This window comes from Protopterus annectens, chromosome 11.part0, assembly GCF_019279795.1.
Source record: "Protopterus annectens isolate FY-2018-M chromosome 11.part0, PAN1.0, whole genome shotgun sequence".
Classification (NCBI taxonomy): Eukaryota; Metazoa; Chordata; order Ceratodontiformes; family Protopteridae; genus Protopterus; species Protopterus annectens.
This window is the reverse complement of record NC_056745.1, coordinates 1,527,050,331-1,527,074,010: the sequence shown is the minus strand read 5'-3', so window position 1 is coordinate 1,527,074,010 and position 23,680 is coordinate 1,527,050,331.

The following is a 23,680-nucleotide window of genomic DNA, read 5'->3' as shown; positions in this document are numbered from 1 at the left end:
TTCTAACCATTTTAAGTCCCTTACAGCTAGACAATGATGGGATCTGAAGATGGCGTTGTTAGCAAATTTGGCAATATTATAGCATGGCTCAAGTTTGTCAAGGTCAAGTTTTCTGATCTAGGTAAGAATTGGTGCTGCATACATTAATGTGGACAAAAGGTGAGTTTGGACTAGGGTGGTCCATGCTTAATGTGAGGGGAAGTTTTTGAGTCTGTATAATGAGCCCATTTTTTGTGAACCTTTTTGATGGTTTGAGAGATAAATCATTAGTGTGATGATACATAACATCACAGTGTTAATAATAAAAAAATATGTAAAACACTTTATTTCAAACTGACGGGAGATACTACAAATGAGTTTTTCAGTAATGTGTTTGTAGGATGTATGAAACAGAAAAACAAAATGGTATGAGCTCTTACACTGAGACTTACAAATCTCTGTTCTACATGACAGCACTATCAGTTTATTTTGGTTTATACCCACCAATCACATTTTACTGAAAGTTATGTAATGTAACCTAGTGAATACATGATCAAACAGAGATTTTTTGGGGCAAATTCTCTACATCTCTTCATGAAAAGATTTTTGCCTCCTGTATCCCTAAAATAAAATAACCAACTCAGAGGTCACACATCATCAAGGTAAGGCAGAAATATCACTGGTTACCTGTTCTAGTAAGCATGTGTCCATGACTCTCACTAAAAAGAAAATCATGAATGTAAAGAAAACTATATCAATACCAGCACATGTTCTGTCCTTCGTCATTAGACAGAAGGTGGTAGGCAAGTTACTAGTTAGCCATCCGACTGCATCCTGTGACATTTGAACACAAAGATTGTTGTGCTTATTAGGAGAGAGGAAACCCCTCTCTTTTGTCAACAGCATAAAAAAGTGTTTTTTTGTGTCATTTTCTTAATGCATATACGATAATCTATCTTAGACAGTCGTCTTCTTCCTTTACTCTATAATGAAACTGTGACAGGATTTTCCCCTTAATCTTGACTTGGAATGAGACTATAACTACAGTTCCTTTATCAGATGCGGAAATTATAGAAGGTGTCTTAAACAACAGACCTTTGAAAGAATCTGGTTGATGTGACCATAGCGCTGATTCTTATAAAATACCAGATCATCTGATCTCTCCACTTCTGCTAGATAGTCAGGCAGTAAAATAGTTTAGGTTCCAGTCACAGAAGAGTTGTAGTTGTACATCTCTGTGACACCCACAGCCTGTCAAGTATTGGATGCTTCCAGAAAACAACATAACCATCATTTCCTAAACCACAATATGCAAATATAAAGACTATTTATAGCCAATCACATGATCCCACACTAATTTTACCAATGACATGAATTAATATTAGATCCCCAAAAAGATGAATTACTTTGGAAATAGTTACATCCCCTTTCCAGACTAGGAGTACACTTATGATTGCCTATCCAGTCATCCAGGTTGCAATTAAAAAGGGTCAGGAAACTGCTATGCTTTACAACCAAGGGGAGCCTAATCCATAAAAGTGATATTCCCTATGATAGATAGCTATAATGGCAATAGGTATTAGTTATATTATGACTGAATTTCATATCTTTTGAGAAGGTATTTATGGTGTTATTTGTTTTGTGGATGTGAAAGAAATGTTCTATATGAGTGAATCATTTGAAGCTCTGTAGGTTTAACAGAGGTCCTTTTGCAAAGCTGACAGGAGGCAGAAAAGAGGTAGAGTGTTTTAAGATGGTCTGGAGGCAGAAAAGAGGTAGAGTGTTTTAAGATGGTCAGAAAGAGGTAGAGTGTTTTAAGGTGGTCAGGGTAGCTCAAGGTGGAGTAAGGAGATACTGTGGTCTCTCAAGCTGGGTCATGTGCTTAGATAAGTATTTAAGAAGCAGGGCATTATTCTTCATAGGGAGTAGTAGAGGTGGGTAATGATTTCCTTGGATATTGAATATATACTCTTAGTGATAATTAGTCTGGCTATATAAAATAATTTCTTAACAAGGGTGGTAATGCGGTAGTCAAAAGATAGTTAGTTATCAGTTAAAGTACCTGAATCCCTAACGATGTAGTCGGTTTTTGGGGGTTGTTACATTTGTGATAAAAGTATGGGAACCTAGCTTTGTCAAGGCACACGGTGCTGTATTTCTTGGCATTTATTTTGAAATTCTGGTCTAGGCAACAGTTGTCAGTTCATGTTAGACACTCCTGGAGAGTCTGATGGTCAGCTGGGGAGTTTACAACAGCTCCCTATTTGCAATCATCAGAAAACTTAGGGGCACAGATCCCTGGGCTGCACCACTAGTGACTACTGTTTTGGTTGAGATTGTGCCTCTAAAATTAATGCACTGGGTTCATTCAGTCAGCCAGTCTGCTATACTGTGAGTAATATAGGGGTATATATTTAATTTAAGAAGCTTATCAATGACACCAGAATGTGGAAGTGTATTAATGGCTTTGGCATAATCTAGATACACAGTGTGGACTGATTTGCCCGAGTCCGATGTCTCAATGACTTTTTCAAAAAGTACACCAGCTTTAGTAGGCAGGTATTACCTTTAACAAACACAAACTGGTTTGGTTCCAGGGTTTGAAGTTGGCATATGTCTTTGTTAAGGAGTTTTATAATGTTTGCTCCGTTGCCTTACAGATAAGGCTGCTGAGGTTTATGGGGTTAATTTTTCCTGGATCACAAGTGGGTCCCCCCTTTGTGAAGTGGGATAACCACATCAGTTCTACATACTTCTGGCATGAATCCAGTAGAGACACTGAAACTGAATGGGCTTACTAAGCAGTCTACCACACTATATTTGGTGCTGAGAAGAAGACAACCTGACATATCATATGAGCCCATGAAGCTAATGTTCTTAACCTTGGACAGAGCACTTGGGGTGTGTTAGAAGTGGCCACTGGGTGGCTTGAGCATACCAATATGCTGTGGGTAATTAGGCGCAGAAAGGAGAGTACATTTTGAGCTGAATTTGTCCACTAATATGTTGGCTATGTCCTTTGGGTATGTTAGGTATTAAGTCTAAAGTTCCTAACAAGGGAAGAAGACTTTGTAGCTACCTTTAGTGTGGGTAGCAATACTCAATTTTTACTTGCTTTTGGAGGATTTGATTTTGTTTCTAAATTCTTTGTTGATCAGGGGGAGTTCTTATCCAGCTGATGGCATGTCAACTTTTTATGGTTATAATTTTCTTCTTCTTTTGTTTAGTTTGTTAATATAGGGGTTCCATAAAATGGGTTTGTTCTTAAATTTGGCCCTGCATTTATGCCTTACAACAGTGTTCTGATTAACACTTATCCCTTTCTATTTACCTTGAAGAAAAGCAGTGGCCATTATTTAACTGCCAGTAGAATATTTATTTGTTTTACTGGTGTCATAGCTCACAGTGAACTGCATTTTGCAAAATTAATCATTGGATTTGTGAAAAGTAGTACCTCCCCAGCTGCACTATGTATGAAGTGTCTCATCTACATAGCAGAAGGTAATTGTAGGGGTGTATCTGTTCATGATTTCAATTTTTTTAATGTTCTTCAGTGATGTGGGAGGGAAACTTTTGGCAGACATTTTACCTTAATTTACATTTATGATAAAAAAAAAAGTTTACATTTCATCAAAAGAATGGTGGTGTAGCTATCAAATTCAACTTGCATTATGAAAGACTGTTTTATGATTACAAGAAGTATTCTTTCTAAATGTAAAACAAAATGCATTAACATTTCAGTGTATTTAATTTATTCCTTAATGCTTTGTAGGTTCTAAGTGAAAATAATAGATCATAATAACAGAAGACCTTGGTGGCATCATTTTATTTTTATGTACAGGTGCATGAGGATAGACGTTTAGAGCCGCACATATTCATTTGCCTTTTCTTCAGATATCAGATCTGAAACTCATCTTTTGATTATTTGAGCATCATTGCTCTGTTTACATAATAATTAAACACTCTACTGTCACTTTATAACATAAAAGAGAGCAGCTGTGAAGAGCACCTCTGCAAGACGTAATTAACATGCATTTGTTTCGTGACTCATTATAAATTGGAAAACATTTTCTGTTATGTTTCTCTTCCTAAGCCATGGCATTGCAACGCACCTTTTTGTTTTAACTGCTGTACTTAAAATGGGTAAAGCTGACAACCTGTCCACAGCAGTTTTATCAGTGTTCTGCAGCTCCAGCCAAACTGCCAGTGTATATTACATCAGTTTCAGAGCCAAGAATGCTGGAAATCACCTGCTACTTAGCCTTCTTGTATTTTCATCTTGCAATATAAACCAAGTAAGCAGGAAAACCTTGACTGTCGGCACCAGTATTCATTTACAACAAGAGTTTACTGAACTGATCGTTAAAACTAAATGAATATGGGTGTGAACTAATTGTTAAAACTAAATGAATATGAGTGTATTTACTGATAACCAAGCATTCAGTCTGATATATTTATTTATTAACCAGACAAGTGAACTATTCAGTATGGACTCATTTCTTCTATAATCTGGGCCACAAGGAAAAGTGTAAATGTAATGCATATGAAAATGTTAAATTATTCAATCAATATATATATATATATATATATATATATATATATATATATATCGGTCTACTTTAAAACATTGAAATTTCATAACACTGGAATTCAAAACACTGAGACCATAACATTGAAAATGCAAAACACTAAAAACGCAAAACAAAGAAATCTCAGAACACTGAAGCTTTGCTTTATAAGACTGAAAACTACAACACACATGTAAATAACATCCCCTCCAGCTATAACAACACCAAACTAGCAAACACACGTTTTACTATGTTTATGCATGTGGGGGGCCCTGGCCCCCACACCCCCTGTAAATTAAATATACCAACTCCTTGATTGCACTACTGTGGAAAAAAGTTAATTTCCTAACCCCACTGTAACATGATCACCATACAGAATGTAAACATATGAGTGTCTTGCTTTCATGGAAGTTAAGTTAGTGTTCTGAGAAGTGCTGGGAGAAATGAATAGGGGAAAAGTGTTTATTTTGACAATCTGCATGTGTTTTAGGCCATATAGGTAAGTGATTTAGACATTATGTTTAAATTCTTTACATTGATCGTGATATAGTGAGGTAAGGAAATTAACTTTTTTCCACTGTAGTGTGATCTTGGAGTTGGAATATTTATTTTACGGGGGGGGGCAGAGCCCCCCACATGGTGGGTGCAGGGAGGCTTGACCCCCTGCAGAAACATAGTAAAAGGTGTAGCAAAATAAACACTTGCGGACTCACCACGAGAGGTCTATAGAATGTATCAAAATAAACACTTGCGGACTCACCACGAGAGGTCTATAGAATGTATCAAAATAAAAGGTGTGTTTGTTACTTTGGTATTGTTATAGGTGGAGGAGATGTTATTTACATGTGTGTTTTAGGATTTTGATGTTATGGTCTCAGTGTTTTAAAGTAGACCCATATATATATATATATATATATATATATATATATATATATATACACACACACACACACACACATATATATGTATGTATATATATATATATATATATATATATATATATATATATATATATAAACAAATAAATATATTTATATATATATATATATATATATATTTAAATATATATATTTAAACAAAGACCCTGAAGCCGTGAGCCAGAGATCAGCAGCACTGGCTGACTCTGGCATCCATTATGCATTATGATGTGGATGTTTCAGCAAACTGTAAATGGCATCAGTAATAAAAGTCACTATTTCAGTGGTACAAAAGGTGACGCACTTTCCTGCATGTTCTACCTGCACACCCATTGCTTGGATTGTTATTTTGGTATGGTCGATGATTTTGTCCTTCTGAGGTGTTCTCTTTTGAATGAGACATTACACTAAGTTCCTATCTGCCTGAGATGGCCATAGTAGACGTAGACATAAATGCCACATAACATTTGTAAAAAAAAAGGATTATGGGCACTTCACTAAACATCCATAAAAAGTCACATGGTAGTTACAGGAAAAAAGAAGGGGAACTTTAGTAAAAATCCATTATTTAGAGCACAGTAAATCTAATTACATATATTCATGTTTACACTTTTACATATAGTAACTGGCTATGGCTTCGTTTCTTTATTCCTCTACTCCTTTTTTCAGTGACAGTCTTATTTTCCTAATACATCATGCACATTTTAGTGTTTGTTATATCAGACCTCACAGCACCATTCATTTCAGAAATATAAGCAAAATAATTTATTTCAATATTTCCTCTTCTTCTGTAGATCTATCCCTGTCAGTTTACAAAATCATATACATTACATTTTTCTCAATAAATCTTGTTGACTTTTTGAGCAGAACTTTAGCAAAACCCATACAATGTTAAAATAAATGCAATGTATTTTTCTTTCATATTGCACTATTTTGTATTGTGCATTATTTGTTTATATTTATATTTCATTTTCACTTAACATGTAGCTTATTTGTGGAATGGCATACAAATGCATCTTGATACAGATGTTTTTGTCTTCTGATATACCTGCTTTTCCTCCTTTTACCGTTCAAGCATCCACCACCAAAAAAAATCCACATTATATTGGTATACCACGTATTGCTCTTGTCTTCAAAGTTTTGTAGAATAGCATTCCACAAAAACATTTTATTTTGCAGTACACTGATATTATTCTCATCTATCTGTTTTTTTCATTTGTTGCACCTTATAACTTTTGCAAACAAACTCACAATTTATTTTCCTTATTTCATTAAGATCACAGTATTTACCTCTGAAATATTTAAATGTATCCACCTTAAGGTATCAGTGTATAAGACCCAAATTTATTTGGGCATGCAAAACGTTTTCTGACAAGTCCATACAAGCCGTAATAGATATTGAACCTTATTAGACAAGCTGTGGCATAACATGGAACTAAATTTACAAACACAAAGTGTTAGAACCAGATTTCAACAGTTGTGTACTACATTGAGATTACCCAGGTTATGAAAAAAAAACCTCATGCCATGTGTTATGTTGTCTAAGTTCTTAAATATATTAAAAAATAGTCTTGATGACTGGGTAGGCACTTTGGTATACGATACTGATATTAGAAAACAGCAGTTCCTAGTTGGTTATTGACATAAACAGTGTAACCAAGCATATGAAACTTAAAAAATATTTAACAAGCATGCTGTATATTGTAAATGTAGAGAAGCTAGACATACAACAGGACTTAAAGTTACCACTCCCTTTTGCATCTTATTATATACCTCCTGTCTTTTCAATGGTTACAGCATAGAGTTCCTTAAGCAAGCAAACACAGTTTTAACAAATCTTTCCCCTACAAGTACAGGTGTGGCCTGACCTTCAAACAGGATTTATTTTATTTTATTTTATTTATTTATTCTACATTTATTTACCGGGTAGTGTCCGACTGGGCTGGTAGCCCGTTTCAGTGGAGACCCGGGGAGAAAAGCTCCAGAAAAAACAAGACAGATAAAAATTCAGAAATGCCATCAAAAAGAATAACAAAAATTCAATGCAAATTATACGCAATAAACAACAAACTAGTTAATATTCTTACATTATAGTACACAATTAAAAATGTAGCTCTCCTGTCACAATTCAGGTCTGTTGACAAAACTGTGCATTTTTAAATCATTAGATATTTTTATCTACAAAAATTAAGCTTGGAAATGAAGGACTGTGAGCACCTTCAAGTTTGGTTAGCTTAAACCATCAGATAGTGGACAGGGTCCAACTATTCCGGTCAAAACAACTAGAAAAAAATATGAAAGAATAGCCATTTGACCTATTTGAGCTAAGCCAAGCAGTAGTAGTAAGAAATATTTGTGAATTCAATGCCAGACAGTAGTAAAAAAATCTTGTTGCGATCAAAATTTCTTCACTTTTGCGAAAATAAAAAACAGCTTCACGTTCTTCCTACCAAAATGACGAACATCACTTCTTAGCAAAACAACAAATCTTTATTGGGTGAAATAATTATATAAATTGGCAGATAAGCACTGTGCTTATGTAAAGAAACTAGAAATAAATTGAGTGTTTATACATATTTCAAAAACAAATAAAAAAATCAACATTATATCTAAATCTATGGAAATGTAAACATATAATTGTGGTTTTAATATCCCAACTGTTATCTTGCTTACAACTTCTGTGTGATTGAATTGAGTGTGTCAGCCAGGAAATTCAGTAGTAGAACTTGAATGAGCGAACTTTGAAAAAGTAGTGTGCTATAAGATTTATCAATGCACATCTGAGGATATAGTAATTGAGGTCTGTGTGTTTGGTGTTTTTTATAGATACATAAATGTGTACCATTAGTTGTTAATCATTAAGAAAATGATTGACTTTAACAATTGACTTAGTTTCTGGTGTCATTCCAGGGGGGATCCAGTACCTGACAGTCTGGGAATATATGATCGACAGACCACAATGCTTTGCTAGAGATGACCTGCATTTGTCGCACTTGGGCTTCAGGCTTCTGGCAAAGACCCTTGCCACCCCCATAAGCCTTTTTTTAGAAAAAGTCATGAGATCCATACTACCAAAATAAAAAATTCAACAAAATGCAAATTAAAGGTCATGCTGCTAAAAGCTAGGAGTCTAAACATGAAACTGCACTCATTGCAAGCATTCTTAACCCTGGAAGATGCTGACATCTGTGCAGTCACAGAAACCAGGTTCAAAGCTGTGGAGAGCACCCCTGCCTTACCTGGTTTCTCATCCTATTATACATAGGATCATAGGATCATAAGGGTTATAGGAGGTTACTAGGCTATTGGACCTGAGGCCCTTATAAGCCTGGCCAAGAGTTTAACCCATGTACAGACAAATCAGCACCCGATCCCCCTGCCCAGCCAGGACACAGATGGAATCCCATGGGCATATTTTCTGTTTCCCATCCAGTTATCCAGGTTGCACTTAAAAAGGGGTAAAGAGCTACTCTGCTTGATGTGGAGAAGTAGTCTATTGCATAGATGGGGGATTCTCTGGGATACAAATCTGTCCCGCCAACAAGTCTTGTTGATATCACAGACCATGTTGAGGCCATGCATGTGGGTTACTTAATTGGAGCTTGCCTTGTGGATATGCAGCAGTTCCACCAAGGTGGGGTCCATGATCGCCTTGTATGCCAGACAGGGGTCACCTCTGAAGTGTCTGTATGAAACTGAGTAGAGGAATAGGGCTTTTAGCCTCTCTATGTATGGTAGATGTTTGAGGCCCTGGATTCCCCTGGTGATAAACCTCTGTGGTCTCTCCAGCTGCTGCATGTGCTTTGCTAGGTATATGCCAAAAGGGGAGTTGTACTCAATAATGGGCCTTATAAGGGAAGAATACAGGGATGTTATTACATCCTTCTCCCTGGATGAGATACCCTTACTTATGAGCTGGGCCATGTAGAAGGCTTTCTGTACAGTGGAGGCAACATGGTAGTCAAAAGTCAGGTTGCTATCAACCTGGGTACCCAAGTCCCTAACGACTGATTGCGTGCTTAGGACATTGCTATTAATGGGATAATTTTTGGGGACATCACTCTCCTCAAATGAGATGATGATGCATTTTTTGGTATTCAACTGGAGGCCATGTTTCTGGCACCAGTCATTTTTCTGAGTTAGACCCTCTTGGAGGAAGTCCACATCACTAGGGGAATTGATGAAAGCACCCAGCTTGCAGGCATCTGCAAACTTAGTCAGCCATAGCCCACTGGTTTTGGCCTGCAGTTTCACATTCAGACCCTATACTGTGGGCAGCAAAGCCAAAGGAGGTGGGGTTTCAGGGGTCTATATTATAACATCGAAATCTACAAAGATCGAATGTTATAATATCGAACCCTAAACACCGAAATCCGCAAACGTCGAACAGTCAGAATAGCAATTTTTTTCCCCAGGGAAAAAAATCGCTATTCCGAGAAACATACACACAACACAAACACACACAAAAACAGCAATCCACACACATACACTTAAAATCCTACACCTAAACCTAAACTAAACTTTACATACACTACTAGCTATCCACTTACCTTAACCCGACCCTAACCCTAAGGTCCGTCACTATCGCACACTCACCTCAACTGCGCCCTAACCCTAACTCACCTAACCCATCCCTAACCCTAACCTACACACAACCGCACACTTACCTGACCCGCGCCCTAGCACTAACTCACCTAACCCGCCCCCTAACCCTAACCTACACACAATCGCACACTTACCAGAACCCGACCCGTAACACTACAACATATCGAATGTTGAAAACAGCAAAGCCACAGCAATGGCCCACAGAATTCTTTCCCAGGGAAAGAATTTGGTGTCCTACATTACGGTTTCGATATTATAACATTCAATCTTTGTAAGATTTAATGTTATAATATAGACCCAAGTTTCAGTATATATTGAAGACACATACACCTCCAGGCTGGTCAAACAGAATGATACAAAGGAGACACTCACTCCAGGTGCAGTTAACCATTGACAAGACACCTATTCAAATGCCACTAAATTTGACGGAAGATGACCACTCCACCTATCTGGACCTCTTTAAATCTATCAAAATTCAACCTTTAATCCTGATACTGGGCAACTTTAACTATCCAGCCATAGACAGGAAAAACTACTCGCACCAGAATACAAATACCCAAATATTCCTTGATTTTATCAATGACAAAATCCTCGGCTCGAACTGGAAGAACGTATTTTATTACAAAGCAAGACAATACAACCACCGATATTTACAGGTTAAGCGCTTTCATCTGAATGTAATCAGACTTCCTCAGAACAACCACAAGGTGGATATGGAGTATTTAAATAGCCTTTTAGGTGCCAAACTATGAAATAGCAATAGCAATTTAAACAGACAGTACTCTAAATAAGTTGTGACTACTATTATGCACTGCTTTAAATTCACTTCATAATAATTCACTTAATAAAAATTCACTTAATAAAAATCGCTTGAAAAAAATGAGGTATATATCTGATAAACTATTATAAAAGCTATTAAAATGCTGTGAAAAACATATTTGATGTTGCTGTAAGCATGTAGATATATATATATATATATATATATATATATATATATATATATATATATACATACATAATAAAAACATATATGAAAATCTATATACATAAAAAGTCTGAAAATCAATATCTGAAGATGACACCGTGTCATAATGCCCTATAGCATAATACCCTGTACAATTGATAACATTGTACGCTATATGATATGCTAATGTGTCATACGCTATATAAAATGAAGAAAAATAAAAATAAAAAAATAAAAATAAAAATGAAAATACTAGATAACTCAAAATGACTGGAATTAAAGGCTAAACGCTACTTGGCTAAGAATAAGAATGGTTTGATACTAATGTATTAATTAATTCCTGGAAATCTAGTGGCATCAGTGAGCATCTGCCATCTGCTCTCCTTCATGGCCAACCAAGCCTTAATGTTGCCACCAACTGGAGAAATTTTTACCTGATCAATAATGACAAATTTGAACTGATGGTCTTCACCGTTCATAGCAATGTGTCGATATAAGGCATTCTTATTGTCCTTTACCCTAATACTATATAGATGATCGTATATACGTTTCTTAAACTGTCTCTCCGTTTTGCCGATGTAAAAAGCAGAGCATATCGTACACCTGGCTAGGTAAATTACTAACTTGGTATTACAATTGCCAGCTCTACTCACAATATAAGTCTTATTGTAATTATCCAACCTGATATCTTCAACTTCATTGATTGCGTGACATTGTTTATATGTACCGCATTTTTTGGTACCAGTTGTTTTCTTATTATTCACATATTTGTCGGTCCCATATTCCAAAAGTCTTTTGATATTGGGTCCTGTCTTATATACAAATTTCGGGTGAGTATCCAAAATTTTAGTTAGTTAATCATCAACAGTTATTAGATTCCAATTTTCCATAATAATGTTTTTAATAAAGTGTACCACCGGTGTGTACATCATAACACATACCCTATTGCTTCGTTCTGTTTTCATAATTCCTTCATTATTCAAGGGACTACCTAATATGTTTCCCAGTAGGGGTAGATACTTATTACCCCACTCATTCCCAACGTATTCAACTACATCACACAATAGTGGAAGAGGATATCCTCTGGCAATAAACATGGACTTAATAAACTCCAATTCCGTATTCACGATTTCAGCTGTTGATGACATACGGGCAGCTATAATACACTGTCCCTTAAAAACGTTCTTGAACATGTAAGTTGGATGGTTGCTACTGAATTCTAAGTAATCATTAGAAAACATCTCATTTCTATAAATTTGTGATATAAATCCTAGCTCACCATGGCTAATATGTTTGTCTAAATAGGCAATCCCTGTATCACTGTAGTTGTATGTAAATTTTAGAAACTCTATGGTATTGTTAATGTAGTCAACAAATTCACTTATCCTATCAATGGGGCCTTTCCATAAAACAAATAAATCATCTAAGAATCTAGAATAATAAGCCATGAATTTGTTGTATTCACATTTAAAGAAAAATTCCGTCTCCCACTCAAGCATAACCAAGCTGGCAAAAATAGGGGCGCACGATGCTCCCATCGCTACCCCTCTGGTCTGCCTGAAATATTCACTCTCAAAATGTATATAATTATAATCTAAAACAAGTCCCATCATGTCAGTAATTAGATTTATTCGATCCCACTCCATGTCAGACTATTTCCTAAGGCTATTGCTGAAATATTCTAAGCCAATATCTTTAGGAATACAGGAGAATAAATCCTTGACTTCGATGGTTATAAAAACCAAAAATCTATTAAAACCCCTGTTCAGACCAATAATTTCTGGCAGTAGGTCTAAAACATTCCCATTAGGTGTGGCCATTGACAGATGGATTAAACCGGTATTCAGTAACATCCCACATTTAATTAAGGATTCATGGATGTTCCTGGGACAGCTTACTCCCAATCTTTGGAGTAGAGACTTGGTTTTTATAACCATCGATGTCAAGGATTTATTCTCCTGTATTCCTAAAGATATTGGCTTAGAATATTTCAGCAATAGCCTTAGGAAATATTCCGACATGGAGTGGGATCGAATAAATCTAATTACTGACATGATGGGACTTGTTTTAGATTATAATTATATACATTTTGAGAGTGAATATTTCAGGCAGACCAGAGAGGTAGCGATGGGAGCATCGTGTGTCCCTATTTTTGCCAACTTGGTTATGCTTGAGTGGGAGACGGACTTTTTGTTTAAATGTGAGTACAAGAAATACATGGCTTATTATTCTAGATTCTTAGATGATTTATTTGTTTTATGGAAAGGCCCCATTGATAGGTTAAGTGAATCTGTTGACTACATTAACAATACCACAGATTTTCTAAAATTTACATACAACTACAGTGATACAGGGATTGCCTATTTAGACATGCATATTAGCCATGGTGAGCTAGGATTTATATCACGAATTTATAGAAAAGAGACGTTTTCTAATGATTACTTAGAATTCAGTAGCAACCATCCAACTTACATGTTCAAGAACGTTTTTAAGGGACAGTGTATTAGAGCTGCCCGTATGTCATCAACAGCTGAAATCATGAATATGGAATTGGAGTTTATTAAGTCCATGTTTATAGCCAGAGGATATCCTCTTCCACTATTGTGTGATGTAGTTGAATACATTGGGAATGAGTGGGGTAATAAGTATCTACCCCTACTGGGAAACATATTAGGTAGTCCCTTGAATAATGAAGGAATTATGAAAATAGAATGAAGCAATAGGGTATGTGTTATGATGTACACACCGGTGGTACACTTTATTAAAAACATTATTATGGAAAATTGGAATCCAATAACTGTTGATGATGAACTAACTAAAATTTTGGATACTCACCCGAAATTTGTATACAAGACAGGACCTAATATCAAAAGACTTTTGGAATATGGGACCGACAAATATGTGAATAATAAGAAAACAACTGGTACCAAAAAATGCGGTACATGTAAACAATGTCACGCAATCAATGAAGTTGAAGGTATCAGGTTGGATAATTACAATAAGACTTATATTGTGAGTAGAGCTGGCAATTGTAATACCAAGTTAGTAATTTACCTAGCCAGGTGTACGATATGCTCCACTTTTTACATCGGCAAAACAGAGAGACAGTTTAAGAAACATATATATGATCATCTATATAGTATTAGGGTAAAGGACAATAAGAATGCCTTATATCGACACATTGCTATGAACGGTGAAGACCATCAGTTCAAATTTGTCATTATTGATCAGGTAAAGATTTCTCCAGTTGGTGGCAACATTAAGGCTTGGTTGGCCATGAAGGAGAGCAGATGGCAGATGCTCACTGATGCCACTAGATTTCCAGGAATTAATGAATACATTATTATCAAACCATTCTTATTGTTAGCCAAGTAGCCTTTAGCCTTTAATTCCAGTCATTTTGAGTTATCTAGTATTTTCATTTTTATTTTTATTTTTTTATTTTTATTTTTCTTCATTTTATATAGCGTATGACACATTAGCATATCATATAGCGTACAATGTTATCAATTGTACAGGGTATTATGCTATAGGGCATTATAACACGGTGTCATCTTCAGATATTGATTTTCAGACTTTTTATGTATATAGATTTTCATAATGTTTTTATATCATATGTGTTTTTATTATGTATATGTATATATATATATATATATATATATATATATATATATATATATATATATATGCTTATAGCATCATCAAATATGTTTTTCATAGCATTTTAATAGCTTTTATAATAGATTATCAGATATATACATCATTTTTATCAAGCAAATTTTATTAAGTGAATTTTTATTAAGTGAATTATTATTAAGTGAATTTAAAGCAGTGCATAATAGTAGTTACAACTTATTTAGAGTACTGTCTGTTTAAATTGCTATTGCTATTTCAGAGTTTGGCGCCTAACAGGCTATTTAAACACTCCAGATCCACCTTGTGGTTGTTCTGAGGAAGTCTGATTACATTCAGATGAAAGCGCTTAACCTGTAAATATCGGTGGTTGTCTTGTCTTGTTTTGTAATAAAATACGTTCTTCCAGTTTGAGCCGAGGATTTTGTCATTTTGTCTCAGCTATCACACCAGGCATTTGTGGGTGTTTCTTTATACAGTTGCTTGTGGTGTTACATTGATTTTATCAATGCAAATGCCTAGAAACAGCTAGTCAGTACCTCCACAAGAGGTGATAATAAATTGGACTTGATATTAACCAACATGAGTAACCACTGCAGCGCCCCTACAGTATCATCTTCCATGGCAAGATTCGACCATAAAGTGGTCACTTTTGAAGTCACCATCTCTCCTGCCCCCCCCCCCCCATAGTTAGGGTCAAACAAAAAAAGACCTTCTCCAAAGCAAATTACAACCTCCTGAGGGATGGTATAAACAGCTTCATAGCCTCCTCTCCCTCTGTAGGAACTGGCAGCAGTGTCCACATCTACACCAAAGTACTATACAAGCATTTATACAGATGCATGAAATCAGGAATACCTGACAGGACAAAATCATCCTTCACAAGGAAGAGTATACCCATCTGGTGGACATCTGCAATAAGTAAACTATATAACAAAAGGAAAGAATTTCTGTCCAGGACCAAGAAGGATCTGGTTCCCAACTGGAAGCAATCTCCCATTAGCCTGAACAAGCAAATAAGAGCACTAGTGAAATCCTCTAAAGCCAACTTTGAGTTCCAATTGGCCACATCTTCTAGAGACAATCATAAGGCCTTCTTCACATATGTCCAAAATCTCAAAGGAAGCACCGCATCTGTTCAGAACTGGTGGTCAAGCATACCACATACATAAATGCTGTAGATATAGCCAACCTACTGGCTGACAGATTCAGTGAAAACTTCACCCCTCTGCCCTCCATCAGTAAATCAGCACATCCCCAGTACCTGCCCCTCTCCCCTTATCAGTAGGTAATAGGTCATCATTGCCTTCTCAACCATAAAAAATGCAGCCTCCATGTGACCCAATAACATTCCAGGCTCCATCCTACATGAACTCAGGCATGAACTTGCAGCACCATTAGGCACCCTATTCAACTAAAGCCTGAGTGCTGGCTTTGCCCAGCTGACTGGAAGATAGTCACTGTCATCCCTTTACACAAAGGTGTAGCATCCACTGAACTGGGAAATTATAAACCCATCAGCCTAACTAGCCTGGTCTGCAAGGCTATGGAATGGATTATCATGGACCTCATTAACAGGAACACTGGCAACTTCCAAACACTTGACCCCACACAATTTATCTTTGTCAGTGGGAGGTCAAGTCTGTTAAATCTGGTTGATTTCTTTGAGACAGTCACCAAAGCCATGGATGAGGGAAATATGGTGCACACCACCTACCTTGACCTGGCCAAAGCCTTTGACACTATTCCCCAGTTTGGCATAATATATAAACTCTCTCAACTAGGCATCAATCCATATGTTACCAGATGGGTTACAAACTGGCTCACTGATAGAACCCACCTAATCAAAATAGGAGAAGCCAGCTCAAGCAGTAGACCAGTAGTGAGTGGCGCACCTCAGAGATCAGTCTTGGGGTGTCTGTTATTCAGGATATATTTCTCTGAGGTACAGGCCAAAACCAGAGGGCTATGACTGACCAAGTTTGCAGAAGACTGCAAGTGGGCATAGTCATAAATTCCCCAACAAATGACTGGTGTTATCATGCCCTTTGGGGAGAGTGACATCCCCACATATTATCACACTAAAAATAAAGTCCTAAGCACGCAATCAGTCATTAGGGATTTGGGCACCAAGGTTGATAGCAACCTGACTTTTGAACACCATGTTGCTTCTGTTATATGGAAAGCTTTCTACATGGCCACCTCATAAGTAAGGGTATCTCATCCAGGGAGAAGAAGGTCATAACATCCCTGCATTCTTCCCTTATAAGGCCAATTATTGAGTACAGTGCCCCCTTCAGCATGTACCTTGCAAAGCACATGCAGCAGCTGGAGAGACCATGAAGGTTCTTCACCAGGAGAATCCAGAGCCACAAACATCTACCTGACACAGATAGGCTAAAAGCCCTGTCCCTCTACTCAGTTTCATACAGACTCCTCAGAGGTGACCTCTATCTGGCATACAAAGCAATCTCAGACCCCATCTTGATGGGACTGCTGTAAATCTGCAAGTCAAGCTTCACTCGAGCAACCAGCCTGTGTGACCTCAGCCTGGTCTGTGACATCAACAGGACTTGTTGGTGGGACAGATTTGTGTCTCAGAGACTCCCCCATCTATGGAATAGACTCCCTCTCCATGTCAATCAGAGTACCTCATTATCACTTTTTAAGCTCAACCTGGATAACTTGGATGGGAAACAGAAAATAAAACCCTAGGATTTCATCTGTGTCCCTTGCTGGACAGGGGCTTTGGATGCTGACTTGTCTAAACATGGGCTAAACTCGTAGCTAGGCTTATAAGGGCCTCAGGGCCAATAGCCTAGTAACTTCCCATGATCCTATGATCTAATCGACTTGTAGGCTAACTTATCTAAAACACAGTCACTAGCCATTGTCTGTATGATTGGATAGAGAAATTCCATACGGGAAAGCAGGAAGCAAAATCTGACTTGTCAAAAAAGTGAAATGCTGGTCTGCTATGGGTCTGCTATGGGTCTTCTAACAAACACCAGTGAGGACTTTGTAATTTGGGTTATGTGTGATTGGTATTTTTGATATAGAAAATAAATGTTGTTTTTGTTGGTGTACAGCAGATTGTCAGTTTAACAGTATTTTTAAATAAATAGGACAATTTAAATAATAAGGAAAGCAACCCCACTTAAAAACATGGATGCATGTTAACAATTAATAAATATAGCTTGTCTGCAGAACGTACGCTCACGCTCCTTCGGATCTACCTCTTGGGTGGAACCTTTTAATTTGAAAGAAAACTTTTTGTGCACAGAAGTACAATAACAAATAACCAATTAATAATTAACAATTAATAACAGATAATTGTATAGATCTCCACCAAAGATAAATTAGAACCAGAGAGTTCAGCTGTCAATAATAAGCATGGTCTTCTAAGATTGAGAATGTTGGTGATGGAAATCTGAGTGTTAAGTCTTTGTGGTTTACATGCTTGTAGTCTGACCTGCCATTCTAATTCACATTTTTCCAGTCTGTCATTTAATTATCCTTGTAGCTCTTCTTCAAACACATGGACCCCAGTTACTATATCCTCATAGGTGCATTTATAAGTCTTACAGCACACCAGTTTTTCAAACTTCTCTCATTCAAGTTTTAGTATTGAATTTACTGGCTGAAACACTCCATTCAATCATATAGAAGCTGGAAGCAAGATAACTATTGGAATATTAAAACCACCTATATTCGAATATATAGTCTAAGAGATATTTAAGTTTTAAACAATCACAATTATATGTTATGTTTCTATTGAATTAAATAGAATGTTGATTTTTTTCTATCTTTTTGAAACATGTATAAACATAAGATTTATTTCTAGTTACTTTACATTAGCACAGTGCATATATGCCGATTTATCTAAGTTTTACCCAATAAAGATTTCTTGTTTTGCTAGAAGTGAAGTTATTTTTAATCGCAAAAAGATTTGTTGTTTTGGTACAAAGAACAACAAGCTGCTTTTATTCACAAAAGTGAAGAAATGTTGATCACAATATTTTTTATTAAATGTTTGGCATTTAATTCACAAATATTTCTTACTACTACTACTTGGTGTTTTCACTTAACTCAAACAGCTCAAAAGGCTATTCTTTCATATTTTTTTTAACTACAAAAATTAAGGAAATATTGACTTGCAAATTTTGAAAGAACACTGTCATGTTGAGAAACTTACCATGCTTTTCAGAAAGCTGTCATCTGCAGAAACAGATGTCACTGAGTAGGGAAATGTTCTCTTAGTAAATAGCATCAAACAAATAGAGCAACCGTAAATGCAACATAAAATTATATGAAAATGTAGAAAGTGCAACTTAAAGATAAAGAAGACAAACTTATAAACTGTACAAAGATATTAGTAAACAGAAAATAAAATGGATGATACTGAAATTAGATTAAAAAGGCACAACACATACTTGTAAAAGTAAGACACGATAAACTTTTGCCATCAATAAAAATCATTCTGGATATGTCACATTTGTAAAATAAATTTAATAGTTTTGCTGACAGAATTACAGAATGGGGAAAAGTTAGATGAAAGGAAAGTGGGTACAATTTATAATGTTACTACTTTCTTAATAAACTAAAGAATGAGTGACAAAATTAAGCAGGAAAAACAAAGGAATACAATGGGAGAATCTTAAAATCAAGCTGTGTGATGACTTTTCAAAGGTAATAGTTTAAGCAATACAGCAACCTGAAGCATATGGGATTATATTTTTCTAAATCTTTTTTATTCAAAATCATATACATCATAAAAATATCACATGATATTATCTCAAATCATCTAAACTCATCACAGTTCTTTGTGTACATCACTATAACTTAATAAAACAGAACTGAAATGTATTTGGTTGGGGCAAAGAACAGCCCAGATATAAAACTGCATGTCTTGCATAAACATACCATAATTTTATAGCCATACTATCCCTCCATATGTATTAGTGAACATTGCCCCCCCTCAAATTAGAAAAGTACCCTTTTTATCTCTTCTATCCTCCTCTGCTTTATTCTCCGTGTCTCCCCTTACAGTATCCTTTTTTTTATCTTTTTACCGAGTGTCTATTATCTTCATTTACTGGTTCATGGCATATGTATTTTCCTATTGTTTGTTTGTTTTTTTGACACTGCTGATGCTCTCCAATGTATATCCTTTTGAGATTTTCTTTGATAGCTACACTGCCATGAGCAGTGTCTCATCATTCTTCTTTCTGCATAACATCTGATTTCACTCAACAAAAACAGCCCTCCCATCCCTTTTTGCCTCTCTGTTCTCCAACTTCCTCCATATTGCTTTCATTGTTCGTAATTTTCTGCACCAGTTTATACCCCCAGCACATTTGTTTATTACCATGTCTATTTTTCTTTGGACCTCAGCGCCCTTTTCTAATATTTTTGGGTTGTATAGCCGATTCTCTGCTGGGGTGCCTTCTGTGTGGAGTATGCATGTCCTCCTTGTGGTTGTGTGAGTTTCTTCTGCGTGCTCCAGTTTCCTCTCACATTCCAAAGACATACAGTAGGCAAATTTGACATTCTAAATTGGCCATAGTTTACAGCGTGTGTGTGAGTGAGTGGTATGGATGAATTGCCGTGGCAGAGCTACTGACCCAGCATTGTAAACCTTGGCTCAAGATGATTGTCACTGCTGAAGTGACATCCTGACCCCCATGTGCAAAATGGAAAAAGGGGTTGAGAATGGATGGCTGGATATACTATCTAATTAAAATCTCTATGTGTTGATATTTCACTGTCAATGATACTTTTAAGTACTTCACTACTTCCCAGGCTTCCACACCATTGTCATGACTTTCCAGTGTCCCATGTTCCTTCATTCACATTTGCCTAAGCTTACAAACCCATTGCTTCTTCCTCTTCTCCAAAATCCCTAAATGTCTGTATAATCTTTCCTTTTCTTTACTCCTCCAGTTATTCACCTTCCCTCTAAAATGTTATTTTGTCTATTTTGTTCTCATTTTTTCTTTCCTTATAAACTGCCTTAACACCTATGCTACATACTAATCCTCACTTGCTTGAGGACTATATATATATATATATATATATATATATATATATATATATATATATTATAGTTCCCCTTTACAATCCCGAAATACTGAAAGCTCGAATTTCAGTATCGCGGGACTGTAAAGGCGAAAATATAAAATCTTGAAAGTGCATAAGCGTGAATTCGAATAGCTCGAATCCGCACTTATGCAGTGTAGCAACAGGACGGGAAGTGTTTGGCTAGGATGTTTTACGGAAGTGAAGGTAAGTGAGTGTATGTGAGTTTTATTGTAAGTTGTGCATGTGGGTTAGGGTAAGGAGGTTGTGTTTGTATATGTGTGATGTGTGTGTTTGCAAGGGAGTGTGGAATGTCTGCGTGTGAGTGATGCATTTCTTAAGTGTTAGTTCGATCTTGGAGTTGGTATATATAAGTAGGGGGTTGTGGGGGTGCAGATAATGAAGTATAATACTTGTTGATATAAAAGGTTGGGCCATATTATTTTTAACCTTAGATGTCTGAATAATAACATTTTAACCTGCACTATTCTTTCTTCGTTATTGTAGCCATTTCTGATATGGGGATTTATTTTAACTGCACAGCCGGAAAGAGAGGGCATATGGATAGGATTTCTGGCCCAAAATGGAAACCCTACAACTTAGAGTGGCAAGTCTAATTCAAATTTTTTTTGAGAAAAAATACTAGTATGAAGTCTTACATGCACTTAAATAAAGAATATTACCTTTTCATATATTTTGGAACATATAAGCATTTCAAAACCTACTGAAAGTAAAATGATGTTGAGAAAACTTTTGAGAGAGTACAGGAAAATGATTTTATTACAAGAGAAAATACTGAAAGACAAAATAATAATGCAGTTATGAAAAATCTTTTTTCAGGAAGACGAAACAGCAAGTAAGAAATAAGTAAGCATTTTACAAGAATTTAGGAGCAGTCAGAGGTAAAATTATCTGTAATATTGAGTATAAATAGATTACATGGTATATTAAGCAAAAAAGTTCATACTGGAAAACTAAAGATGTAGGTACCAAACAAAGATGACATTGCATTTTTTTAGGAAGTTTCTTTAATGAAATTTGCACGAATAAAGTACAATAAAATTAAATTAAAAAATACAGTAGATAATTGGGCAAGACTTCACTGTATCCCTAAACTGAAGCAAAAACTTTCATAAAAATGCTGAAAAAGTACACAAAGAAGATACCATACAGTGTGACTGGATAGATATATTGAGGAACAAGAATAGTCAGATCAAAGAATTTACATTCACAAGAAGCATTACAAAGACTAGTAGATTGGACTTGCTCTTTATTAAAAATGTTTTCGGAGCGATTATCTTTGTTACCATAGAAGATGATGGATTAATTTCAAGTCATGCTACTTTCCAGTTTGAGATTAATTATAACTCAAACAAAAACATAGCAATTGGAGGTGGGCTCATTACAAATGGAAAAATGAGAAATCTAAATGATTTTGAGAATCTTTTTTTTTTTTTCAAGCTAACTATACAAGAGAACATTCAGGACTGAGATCAGACTCAGATTTGTAGATACTATAAAAATTGGCAATAAGAAAACAAACTTCATTGAGGAAAATAAAATAAGACGGCAAATAGGAAATAAACCATGCTAATAAACCAGGAAATAAAAAGGCTTTTCTGCCTTGCTTCATAGGAATCCCCAGTAGTGTGCTCACATTCCCCTCAGCAAAAGTTACATCCTATGTCTTGGCCAACCTCCAATCAACCCAAGGCTATCTCATTGCCCTGCACTGTGAGACCCTGCGTCGGTGGAACACTAAAGTGCTTTCAGCTACACTAGTGTATGTTAGAGTTGCATTTAATCTGTCCTCCAAACTGAAGACTGTTTCCCCTTTCACTGTACCTGTGCACAGTACTGCTCACCCCCCCCCCCCCATTTCTCTCTTCCTATAGTACTCCTAGGTCAATTACTTAAAACTACTTTTGCTTGGAGAACGTTTACCTATGTACCTGCAGCCCAAACTTCATTTTTTTCCCTGCAGAAGTGGTGGTCCTTTTCACCACTCTGTACTAGATTAGTAGTATAACATTTGTAGTTATTAGGTAAATACTGCACCACACTGACCTGAAATTAACTTAGCTTGGTTTTCCTGTTTTCGTTTTAGCAGCTGACTTAGTCGTGCTTTTCTGACTCTCAACCTTGCATTACTTTGTGTCTATCCCTTCCCTACCTTGAACCTGCACACCTCCCCACCCACTTCTACTTAATTATAGAAGTATCAAAAAGTCTGATGTAGAAAGGCACCATCATACTCCTAAAGTTTGTGTACTTTTAAGTGCAGCCGGGTGTTTCCTTCCTTTCTGCAAAGTTAAAGAATAATCTCCTGCTAACCTGAAGGTGCCCCTGCAGTCGACTCATTGCCTGGCTTCATAAAGCTTGTACTACTAAAATTTTTGTACTTGTATGTTGCAAAATACCTTTTTACTACCTTTCTGTAGTGCCTATAACTGCTTGTTAACTCTCCGGTGTGAGATTTACTAGCCTACCGCAGACCCAAAGCCACTTCCTCCCTCCACCCTTTTGTCCCCTCATCCTATATCTTATCCCTTTGGAATAGCTTCTTGCCTTCCTCCCCCAGCTGCTATTACCCCCTGACCACTGGGTGGCAGTCTTTACCTACACTATATTCTAGCATTAAAACTAAATATCCCTCAGGTCCTACACCCATTCCTTGGCATTTCAGTACAATTCTAATCCCCCTCTCTGCACATGAGAATCATTACTAAATCATCTACACATATCTGATAAACTTATATACTCTGCTCCCCAGTTTTCACTTTAATTACTTCTGTATTATGCCAAACATGAAAGACAGCTGATTGTCTTTTGGCTAAACTTACCTTACTGCTCTTCCCCACTCCGTTCATCCTGCAGGCTCACTCTGCTCGCCTACCCTATCCCCAATTCCCACACAACCCCAGGGCACCTATCCT